At 39.7% G+C, this 12491-nt stretch overlaps 1 protein-coding gene across 11 annotated transcripts in view; it reads right to left on the bottom strand.

The window, feature by feature from the left end:
* The window catches only part of ABLIM2 (actin binding LIM protein family member 2), a 128429-nt gene that overhangs the window by 50892 nt on the left and 65046 nt on the right, over positions 1–12491 (bottom strand). The window lies entirely within an intron of this gene.

Below are 12491 nucleotides of genomic sequence, written 5' to 3'. Positions count from 1 at the left end.
GTCAGTAATATCAACTAGGTATAGAATGGCACAGAAAGACCTCTTTTATGACATAGACACAACTGTAACAGAAAATTTAGGGGAGGAAAGCACAGTGATTCTTTTGCTGATGATCACACCAGGAGAACTCCAATGGATTTTGCATAAGTATCTCTGAATTAAAATGGCACAAACTCAAAAATTTTCACATAAGTCTAAGTGCTGACAGTGACTTTTATTGTGCCTTTTAATTTTTTTTTGGGTCCTTCTTCTAATCAAAGCACAGAAGACAAGACATAGCAGACACTTCAACACTTGGAAGTATTTAAAAAAGACCACACCATATTTCTAAATGAGAGGTGCTAGCTGACCCTGAGGTTGGGCAGCTGATGCAGGAATTAACCAACAGTATTTATTGATATGTGTATGCAGTTACCCTGATTAGGTATCACAAATTATATTCAAACCTAGCACCTGAGTCTGAATCATAGAGTCCGTTGGTTAAACACCAAGGAGGCTTTCACCAGTGCCCCTTTCTCCTGCCCCTTTCATTTCAGGGGCTTGCTCTCACAGATGAACAACTGGTTCCAGCAGAACCCAGCTATTTTATAAGCTTAGAGCAGGAAATATTATATAGTTTTGGTTTATTTGTAATAAAGGCTTCATAATTTTTTTCTCTTCTTGCTTATATTAATGTGAGGTAGTTCAATGCAGAAAACAAATGCCTAACCATATGGTTACTCCTTCCTTGCACAGTTTGAAAGCTTAGTTTGACAGATTGCTGTCTCAGTGTTTAATAAAACACCAACACCTTCAGAGCACAGAAGAAGCAACATTATTCTCTGAGAGATCTCTTACAGTTCAAGTGATGGTTTTGAAAAAACCTCCTCAATATCCTACATTTGCTTCAAGACTGCACCAGGTCTTTGTGCCTAGGAATCCAGATGTGAAGATAGTATTATTGTGAAGATCAATTTGAAGACTAATTTTCAGCTGAGATTACCTCAAACCTGAATAGCAAAGTGTGTCCTTAGTAATAACACAGTACATATACCAACAATTTAATTTTTCTTCAACTGACCATGAACCAGCTTCCCACAATCACCAAGTTGCACTCTTAGTGTGCAATTTAAATGGAGTCAAAACAGTCCTCAGCAATCTGAGACAAAGTTTTATGAGTTACTTCTTTCCCTTTAGGTACAAGAGAACCCTTTGAATGTGAAGGATTCCTCTGCAGAGAAGGAATTTGGGCTGATCAACTCAGACCTCCTGCAGTCCTTGCCCTGAGCACAAGGACTATTTCAGCATTGAAACCTGTCCCACAGCACATTGACAAACTCATCTCCACTTAAAGCAGGACCAGAGAGCTCTGCAACAAAGTATACATACAGCCAACTTTTCTCATTTCTCATAACTTGAGGGCTTGAACTAAGTAAAAGGAGAATTAAGCTGATGTGGCAAATGTGAATCGCATTGCTCAAAGCACAATTTGGAGACAGTAAGGGGGGTTACTCAAAAATCTTCAGAACAGTAGGATCACCAGGCCTGGAAAACATGCAGCTCTAGCAAAACTACAGCAGTTCATACCAAAAGGAATAGCCTTAACTAGTTAAGTTTGAGTTTTAAATTAGCTGTCATCACCCAGGAAAAGTATATTACATTACTGCAGACAGCTCAGCAAAAAACTCTGCTCATTTTCTGGCTATGGCTGCCATAAGTGATGAAGTGGTAGAATGTATAAAAGATGATATGCACAGTAACTGTAACTCTACCACCATGACATTGCTTGTCTGATGTCTCATGCTGTTTCCAGAAGTGTGATTGATATAATTTTTTACTGAGGTCGATGAGCGACAATTGCTTATGGATTGACACAGGAGAAACTGAGCAGCCTAAAGCTCAGAGTGAGCTGAGTCCTGGGAGGAAGACTCAAGATTTCTGATGTCTGATTCATCACTGAAGTCTGAGTATATCCTCATTGCATTACTCAATGAAGTAATTAGTAAAGGGAAGATAGAAAGTACAGAAAATCATTTCATATACTAGATAAACTTACAACTATCTGACTCTTTTCCTGAGAATTAAAAGCTATCAGCAAACTTCTTCCTGTAAAAATGAAAATTAATAACAATTTAAAAAATCTATCTCGTTACCAAAATGCATAGGGGTAATTGACAGATTTTATTGCAGGGAGTAAAGAGTTTGTGGAAGTGACAAAAGGTTAAATTGCTGCAATTATTCAATCATATCAAAGCATATTTTCCATTTTGAGTGTATAATACAATATAGTTGCTAAAATAGTTCCTCATTACCACTAAGTGTTGTCTATTGAAGTAGATCCAAATCCTGCCAACCTCATATTCTAAAATTCCCAAGTCAAGTCCTAACTGTACCCTACCCTGAATAGAAATAATGAAAGACAGCCTACAAAACACTGAGCTGAGGGGTATGCCAAGGCATGGTGCAGCTGCCTGACCCACAAACAAAGCCCTCAGAAGACTGGTATAAAGCATTCTTAGTTAAAAGCTTTTCACATGGAACAAATTTGTTGGAGAGCTGTGTCATCACCAGACAACCACCTGTCCAAGCAAAGGGAAACAGAATAAAGCACAAAACCACTGACAGCCAATAACCCTTCCCATCAGGCAGCTCCTCGATCTGAAATGAAGCATTAAACATCTCACAGAAGACATGTGACTTGACTTCTGTTGCTTTTTTAAGTGGAGGGAAGCTACTGTTTGTATGGGATGGGAAGGGGAAAAATACTTCGGCAATGCAGGGATGGGTGAAAGTGTAAAACTTTGATTACACAATAAATTATTCTCTTTTGTGTATTTTGTCTCCATTTCCTGACTAATGTCCATTCATATGGACATTCCATTTTTTCATTAAAGGACACTGATATTCCTTCAGGTAAACTTCATAGTACAGGCAATAGAAATAGAATTCAGTTTAAAGCCAGGAAGTGTGCAAGCAATCACCGAATGATAGAATAATTCATCCAATCCAACCTCCTGCTCAAAGCAGGGTTGATACTCAATTCAGATCAGTCTGCCCAGTAATTTTTTTCAGTTGAATACTGAAAACCTTCAAGGATGGACATGGCACAGCTTCTGAGAATATTGCTCCAACAGACAGTAGTTATTCTTAGTTATCAATAGTGATTTTTTTTCCTTTTTATCCAGTTAGAACCTCACTGCTTTAAATTTATAACAGTTGTCTCCTGCCCTCCCACCATGTGCCTCAGTAAGGTGCTTGTCTCCACATATTCAAGGGCCTCCTTACAGGTATGGGAACAGCACAGTTAGGTCCCACCAAGGCCATCGCTTTTCCTAGGCTGAACAAGTTCAGCTCCCTGAGCATCTCCTCAGGATATGTGTTCCCCCTCAACTATCATAGTTTTCCTCCACCAAAATCACATTGCCAGTTCTTGCACTCTGTGGAAGACTTCCTTAAAATATGCTGGCTATGTTCTGCTCCCCTTATCTATCATTTCATTCTTGCTTCATTATCTATCATTTTAAACTCAACATTGAGGAGCATGTACTTTCACTGGGAATATTTTTTTTCAGAGTACATAAATAAAAAAGGTGGAAAATCATTGAACTCCTTTAATGGAGATTTAATTCATCCTGTTTATACTTCTTCATTCATTCCCCAAGTGATTGCTTTTACTAAGATATTAGGCCATTATGTGAATGAATTGTGATTTTTCTTAGGTGCCAGGAACATACAGGAAACTGATAATGAAGCACAGGTATAAAAAGGAACTCCACATATTTATCTTCATGAAACTTAATAAAGTTTTTGAATGAATACAGCATTTTGTTGTAAAATAGCTTAATCAGTCACTGCATTGATTTATAAAGGCAAATTCCCAATTTCTGTAAGTAAATGCAGTTCCCCGACTTTGGCTGAGACAAGGTTTTAATTCTTGCTCCCAGAACTACATCGGATATCTAATAACTCTCTGACCCAACAGCACAGAACTGGCTTAGAAAACTTTTCTATCAAGTCAATTAGGCAAAGGCAAAGGGTTGCTCTTGCTTATTCCCACATGTTAATACAACCCTCCTGCTCTTGGCCAGTGCTTCAACCCACATTGCAAAATGTGCATTTAATCCAAAAGGCTGTAAAATCTAGGGCTCAGATGTTTGTTCTGTCTTTCTCTCAGGAGTACCACGAAGAAGGTACACAGCACTGCACCATCAAGTGTTATCAATGGATGCACACACTGAAAACTCTGCCACTGCACCCACCTTGAGGCACATTAAAAGGACTATACTAGCTTCCATAAACTGAATTCTAAGAGGTATATTCAAATTAGAGTGATGCTATTCAGACAATACCCTTTGTGCCTGGAATATAACACTCTGCTCAGTTAGCAGCTTTAAGTGGAATCACATAAAACCTCCACTCACATTTCTAGCAAAGCCAGAGTCCTGCATATGCAGAAGGACTCGAAGAATTACTCAGTAATAGTTGTACACAGTAATGGTGAAGTTAGTAAACAGCTGTCATATCATCCACTGGGTTTGAAGGGACAGGCAGCATTGTAAAGGCAGAGGTATTTGGCAAAACGTCTATTGTTTATGTCATACAACAGTGTTGGGCAGAAAAAAAGTGTGAGAGCCAGAAGTTAAAGACAGAATTCTGTGGAGAAAAACTCTCCCTAATTCTCTTAGTCACAGTGGGTCTGACTCACCACTGACTCACTTCAACAGTCTGCCAGGACAAATGAACCATTTTCATCAGGATTTACACCACTGTAAATGCAGTGTAATGTTCAATATCAATCATTCTCCTCATCTTCTCCATAGTGGATTAATTTTTCATCCGCCTGGATGCCAAGAAACAGTCACATGAAACGTTCACTACTCACACCTGCAGCATTACCTAGAGCTTTAGCAATCTCACATGTACAGTTATTTCATGTTGTCTTGGTTCTGGCTCATCCTGCTGTGCTTTGCAGAGCCTTGAGAATTCCCTCCCACATTTGAGTCATTTTAATTGCTTCCCACACACTCCTTATTCTTTCAGGTATAAGGTGTAAATCAAATCAACAAGAACATTTATCTCAGAATGATAACAACGTACTATAAAACCGAACTCGCAGAAGAAAAAGTTTCTAATGGTTGTGGGAGAAAATAAAATAAAAGTAATTAAAAAGCCATATAGGGGATGATTGAGAAAAAAAAAAAATAATAGAACGAAAACTAGCACTATTAGAACTGTAATCTCATTCTGTGACATCTCCAAACAAGTTCTGGCTCAGGAGCAAATTCAGCCCTGCCAAAATCAGATAAAATTTGGAAGAGGACAACAGTGCACCTTTTTCTACAGAATTTTGTAAATGTTCTTGTAAATCAAAACAGTCTGTCATACCTAAACCCACTGATTTTGCTGTCAGTTGTTTCTGTTATGGAGTGAGTGATCTGCCTCTTTTGTCTTTTTCTTCTCAGCTTTGCAATTTTTCTTGCCACCCACTGAGACTGGAAGAGGCTTCTGTTTTCCATCTGTTCAACAAATCTCCTTTTCCCACTCCTTAAAATCCACCTAGGGGCCAAGACAAGCTGCAGCTGGCTCTCACTTATGCCAACTCTTGATAGGAGAGAGGGAGTGAAGAAGGAGAGAGATGACTTGCAGACATATTCCCCTTAATTTTCAACTTTGCAGCTGTGTATTTAGCACACCCATTTAGCACACCCAGACAGAAGAATGAAGCTCAACCAACACTGAACAGCCCTGGAGAAAAAACCCAAGTTATCAGAGGAAGCCAGCACAGCTCTTTTCAAGCTGAATGTGGTGATCTGGGCTGTAAACATCTAAGAACAGAAGCTGTCTCTCATTCTGTGTTCTGGATCACTAGATTTACCCAGGAGTAGAAATGCTGCTGTCACATGCAGAGCTGACATTAATAATCCTTCCTGAAAGTAGGAAGTTTCTACTTTCAGACATATTTCCAGTTCAATGTACTATTCAGAAGTTCTTACTTTGGGGGAGGAAAAAGAAATTTGTAAAAGCACAAAAAATGCTGAAGGTTAATAGGATGGAAAAATCTTAAAGCTACAAGAAATGAGTCACAGGCTGCTCTCCCTGCTTATAGCTGACATGCTGAACTGTTTTCACATGGGCCAGAGCATCCTGGAGATACTTTATCAACAAAAGCAATTGTCATTGAGTGCAGTCACTGCTGCAGCACTGCCATGGTTACAGGACAGAGCTGGAGGCAGGGCTTGTGCTGCTGACAGGGCAAGGGAGCTCTGGGGCTTTACAGAGCTGTGCAACAGCAGCATTCCCCTGATGTGGGTCAGAGCACCACCAGGAATGAAGGAATACATGAAATAACTGGATGAGGGACTGAATACAGCCATGAGGTGCAACGTTTCACACTGTAAGAACACCCAAATGGCAAAAGGCACTGGATGTTAATGCATCAGCACAGCAACACATGGCTTAGGGAGGAAGGGTACCTGCACACTCTGCTGCTGGGGTCTGAGGCTCAGCAGGATCAGGGTGACTGCTGGAATCACCCCTTTGATCCTTCAGTCAGTCAATTCAGATAATCTGAGACAGTTAACTGGTACTACATTTTTGTGTGAGGAAAGGCAATGGGCACCACGAGTCTGCCAGGCTCAAAAATCACACTGTGCACTAAAACTAACATAAACCCACACAAGCACAAATGCACAGCAGCACTGCTGAGGACTTTCCCCACACATGTGGGAGGAATTCTCAACATGAAAGCAAATAAGCAGCTGAGAAAAGAAATAAAAAACCCTCACAAAACCTGGAACAGTCATTCTTTCTTCTCTATCAATCGGTTTCCCTCAAATCCTAAACTTTTCTATGTTATTCAGAAATAGTTTGCAGAATCCCCTTCCTTTGGTAAAAATATAAGTCTTAAGCTATCATCAAATGGCACTCAGTGCTCTTCAATAAACCTAACAAATTATTTACAGGGTAAAAGCTATGCAAAGAGTTTGGTTTAATGTATAGTTTTCTCCTGACACATTAACAATTTGTGAGTTCGTAGCAGTTCAGACAATAAGGACAGATAGGCATAGACCTGTATTTCTGGAGAGAAGAGGTGGCTAAAAAGGGAAAGGCTGAAAGTGGGAGAAAGATGAGGAAAATTCATCTAGACCAATATAACTGTGCTACAGAAAAAACTAAAGGATAAGGAAAAAAAGCATTTGCATAGCTATTTATCTGCTTTCGGATAGTATTTTTAATTATGCCTGTTTTAAAGCATAATTATGCCTGTTTTAAAGAAAGTCTAGGTCAACTGTCAACACTTACCCAGTCAAATTCAGATAAATGCACTGATGATTAACCTGCCTTTGCAAGCCAGCAGCTCCAGATAAATGCAAGTGGCACCAAACCAGAGACCATTCCCAAGCTGCAGAATGCCTTGCATCTCAGCAAACATTATGCACTGAAAGGGCTAGTTAACGTTTCCTACCTTGGATGGTCTCCTTTTGCAAAAGCTAATGCTGATTTATTTAGATTTGTCTTTCCCACAGTTTTCTTTCTTCTCTGTTGAAGGGAGAGAAGCGCAGAGAGCAGTTTCTAACGAAGGCAGCACTGACACTTGGATCCTTCTGCTGCTCTGACAGCCCTCCCCAGGCTGCCCATGCACAGGGAACCCTTCACTCCCGCACACAGAGCTGCCTTTATTGCATGTTTCACTATTAATGCCTATGTAATAAGCTGCTCAAGCACCTTTCACACATCAGTACGTCCTGTTGTTAATGAAACAGCAGGGCAACAGACATTGCAGAATGAACCATTCTTCCACGCTGCGGGCAGAAATTTGTACTCCCTGCTCTAAAGAATTAGTATCGTCTCTCTGATATACTGAGACTCCTGCAAAGGGAAAGGCAATCGATTTACAAAGTAGATATGGCTGCAAACAAAATCAGCTCAACCCTAGGGCAAGGCAAAACACAAACTAGGAAAAATAAGATTCACGTTTTAATTAGTAAGTCACTGTGACTTTGTCATAAGTGACATTTAATTGACATATAAATTATTGACATTTCTAGTCTCATTCCTGCCTAGTGCTCACTGCATTTGTTCCCTTATTTCAAAATAAAATATGGCTGTGATTAATAGATTTTAAGAACATATATTATGTTTTTCTAGACATTTACACATACATGTAAGCAAGTAAAATGCTAACTCTTTCATCCCCCACATAAACTGAGTGCCATGCTGCTGTGTTAGGATGTCAGATACTAAACATAAAGAGGATGGCTCCAACTGCTGTGATTTTCAGCAGCCACATTTACACCAGTCATGTAGCTGTGAATCATGGGACAGTTGTAGATAAAACTGAGTGCTGAAAATACCCCTGAGGGGCATTTTGGGCACTGATGGGACACAGATGCCTATCCAAGCAAATGTGACCCCCTCACAGCCTATATTGTGTTTGCCATTAAAATGTACTCAGAAGGTTATTTTTGGATAAGGAGGCTTCCTCTAACAATGGAGGAAACCACCAGCTGAAAAAGCAGATGAAGAGAACCTCTCCCCACAAAGTAATGTCTCAACATCTTGCCATGAGCTGTCAATGTTAAGAGAACTCACAGAATAAAATTGCACCGGTGTGGGACACACCAGGAAAGCACTTTCTTTAGAGATGGTGGAAGAGGTTACTATCACTGCACAAGATAGTGCTGAGGCATTGTCTAGAGTACAGTGTTCATCCATGCTGAGAGAAAGTGGCTCCAGTCAGGAACCCACAGCATCACCAGAAAAGCCTGGAGCTGACTTTACCAGCACAGGAGAACTGGGTTCACTCTGTTTTGTAAAATAAAAGTTGAGAGGAACTAAAACTACTCTCTATAAGTTTTCCTTATATTTCATGAATGGGAGGGGAAAACAAAAAAAACCCTAAAAATCAATCTTATCCAAAGCATTTTTTAACTCTTTTAATGTGGACCACTTTAAAATAGAAAGATACTGGAACTGAGATGATGTTTGTAAGCATCAGATGTTAAGGAAACCCAGACATGCCTCCCAGGAGAGGACAAGGAGGAGCCATTGGCTGTCACACAGCTTTGTCATGAACCTCAACAGCTTTCCAAACCTTTTACACAACCTGCTATGTGGGAAGGACTGAGAGACAGACTACACATCTCTGCCTCCCCCAGCAAAATGCAGCTGAAAGACTCATTAAAATGAGGACAGAAATTCAAAGTGCTTTCTTGAATGAAAGGGGTTTAAAGCAGGCTCTGTATTATCATAAGATATACAGTAATTAAAAAAAAAAAAAATTTTTAGGATATGCTCATTAGCACAAGTTGAAATTTTAACTAATAAATTACTGCTTGTAATACAAAAAAGGAGAAAAATATTTTTTAGTGCTAAGTGCAGAGAAATGGATTGCAACATGACAAAAGGGAAATGGCTGGTCATAAAAATCAATGGCTTGTTATTTTAAGATGTGTGCTATTGCATGATGCTAACTATTGCAGGATTGGCAGCAGAGATACAGCATGAGCATGAAGTAAATCCTTTCTCTCCCTAGAGGTTTTCAGTCACAGTGCATCTCAAGTCAAACTACAAAAGCAAACTCCAGCAACTTCTTGCTCCTCACTTAAGTTGGCAGGTTTATCAATACATATGGTCAGGTTTAAAATAACACAACTTCTAGGAGAGGATTGATTTGCATTTAAGAGTGTTCTGTATGCATCACAAACAAAGCAAATCTTGCCCATAAATGCACTGGTGAGTAGTGTTTAAAACAAAAACAAAACTCAAAACAGAAAAATAATTGCTTTTAAAAGTAATAAAATTTATCATCTCCATAAATGAACTGCTCAGCCCCTTTTATAGCTTTTCCAGTACAAGTTCCCTGGGAGAGTGGGTGCAAGCCAAGGTGGACTGGAGGGGAAGAAAGAAACTAGAAAGGAATTATAAACAAAGCTATCCTGAGTCTAAGCCCATTTACTACATGGAATGAATCTGGCCCTCAGAAAATGGGCTGAGAGAAGAACTTAGGTAACTAAATCATCATTGTATTTGGCTGAGGACCTACAAAAACAGCCATATTTTATAACTTATCAGTAACTCACACTAGTTGACACTCCCTTCCTTTCTGCTGAATAAACACTTAAAATGAACAAGTGTTGGAAAGGGAGACAACATTATAAAATCTAGTCACAGAATAACATTGGAAGCAGCTGTCCTCCTGACATTATCACAGAAATCAGAGATGGAAAAAATCCTATTAGGTCATATAGTCCCTCCCTTTGTCATTGCAGGACTGTTCCCTAACACAGATTTTCCAGTGCCTTGTCCAGTCTTGTTACAAGACATTCAAAGTGATAGTTTCCAGCAGCTCCCTTGGGAGAGCATTCTCCTGCCTAATAATTACTGCTGTCAAGATTTCCCCCCAATTTAAGAGCAATTTGCCCTATTATTTCTGTGTTTCCCCAGATAATATTCAAGATGGTAAAAAGAAACACTGATGTTTTGAAAAATGTGTCAGTATTCCAGACAACTCTACTAATAATGCATCCTACAAGAAAGAACAGGCATTGCTACCCTGTATTTTCTCTGTCCTCCTGACCAGGAGATACACAAACATATCAATTAGTGTGCTAGGGACAAACAGACACGGAGTTTGATACCAAGACCAGAGGGAGAGAGAGAAGATCAGCCCAGTTCCAAGCCTTTAGAACAAGCCCATCTGCTGCTGCACTCAAACAACAAATGCCTTAACCATGTTAGCTATGGACACACTCTCTGCATCCTTTTAAATCTGTCTGCTGAGACTGTGACTTTTTGTCTGTTTGCCTTCTCAAACAAGATGTGTGCATTGCCTCCTCACCCAGCAGCTCTCCATGGTCCACACTGAAACTCAATGGCTGTTTAAATGATCCCTTACAGAGCTCCAAAGGGTCATGGAAACCCAGGCTGATCACCATGGGAGAAGGTTCACAGTGTGAGTCACTCCTTGTGAACAGGCAGCAGGAATGCACAGAAAGCTCTTGAGATGTGTCATGGAAAAACAGAGGGGATGGGAGCAGATATCTTGGGAGACCTCATGAGGAACAGGACCTACTGTGACAGTCTGCTAGGATATGTGACATGCACCCATGCTTAAGCTTCATTAGCTTTGTTGTACATAAACCAAGATTGTTTTGTACAGTTCTACAGAAAAAAAAAAAAATCAGACCATAAAATTTCCAGGTTGTTCCAACAAGTGTCCAGACATTAAATGTCCTTGTAACTGTTCACATCCATTTCCTGCTCCATTCTAACCTCAATCTACGCTTCCTGTTTCACAATGATACTATCTGTGCTTTTACAGATGCTGAAAGTTCTTTCTTCTCATATATTTTTTTAAAAAGGTTTTGCAATCTTGCATCAGTATTTTTTTCCACAGTTAAATGCCACAGACCAATGAAAGTAGCTCCCAGTCTGAACCAGTCCCAAAGCAAGATGAGGATCAGTGGTACAGAGCTGTCCTTAGAGCAGCACTGGGGAATGGAGAGGAGAGGGACACACACACACACACACACTGACCAAAACCATCATATGTAATCTGTCATGGTAGAATTCCTACAATTGCTGTCAAAAATTAGTTTTTCCCAAGTTTGTTACTGGCCCATCTACAATAAAAACAAGGAACTGTCCTCCTATTCAGTACACTCTCACCAAGCAGTTAGAAGAATCAACTACAGTCACATGTGCTCCCAGGTTCCACAAATTACACTTGGTAATGTTACTTTGCAGATCTTTAAGGCTTTTTTTTTTTCTTTTCATTACCCATAGAGACAGTAAGGACCCAGTTCTTAATCACAACACACTACATGCTATTGTTTAACCATACTGCAGGTAAAACATTACCACATAAAAAGAGCATCTTGCATATATTTCAAGGCAAGAACCAGGACAGAAAAACAAAATATTGTGAAGCCAAGAGTCAGTACAGAAACTGGAGCTTCTGTCCTTCTCCTGTCTCAGTATTAATCACTCCTTGTAAACTGCTCTTGAGTAAGTGCACTCCAAATTTGCCACAGCTTTAACTCTTCTCTCTGCATTCATCTCTCTTAATTACATTCACTTTCAAACCTCACCCTTTTACTCCCTTTCATTCAGTGTCAATGCTTGACACCTCTGAAAACATATAACAGCTTCCATGGTCACCTTTTGCATTTTTGAATGTTTTAAGACATTTTCTTTTGTTTTGCCTCTTCCAGTTGAGACAACTGTGTGCAAAAAAAAAAAAAAAAAAAACCACAAAGAGAAAACAGTCTTTATACTCTTTCAAATTCCCTTTTAGAAATCTCCTTTCAGAAAGGTCTAACATTTGTTACTGGAAAAATCTCTCATGCCTATGTTAACACCCTATCATCCCATCCAAGACAGATTCCCATCTAGTATGGATACTTGCTCATCAGCTCCTAACAAGTTATCACTGTCCACCACTTGGACAGTTAAGTCTCTGTGTGACTCCAAGCAGATCTTTCTCTGGTGGAAGCCCTTTGGGATTTCTC

This window comes from Zonotrichia albicollis, chromosome 5 (genome assembly GCF_047830755.1).
Source record: "Zonotrichia albicollis isolate bZonAlb1 chromosome 5, bZonAlb1.hap1, whole genome shotgun sequence".
NCBI lineage: Eukaryota > Metazoa > Chordata > Aves > Passeriformes > Passerellidae > Zonotrichia > Zonotrichia albicollis.
Note: the sequence above shows the minus strand (reverse complement) of the source record. Positions and strands in the feature narration are given on the sequence as shown.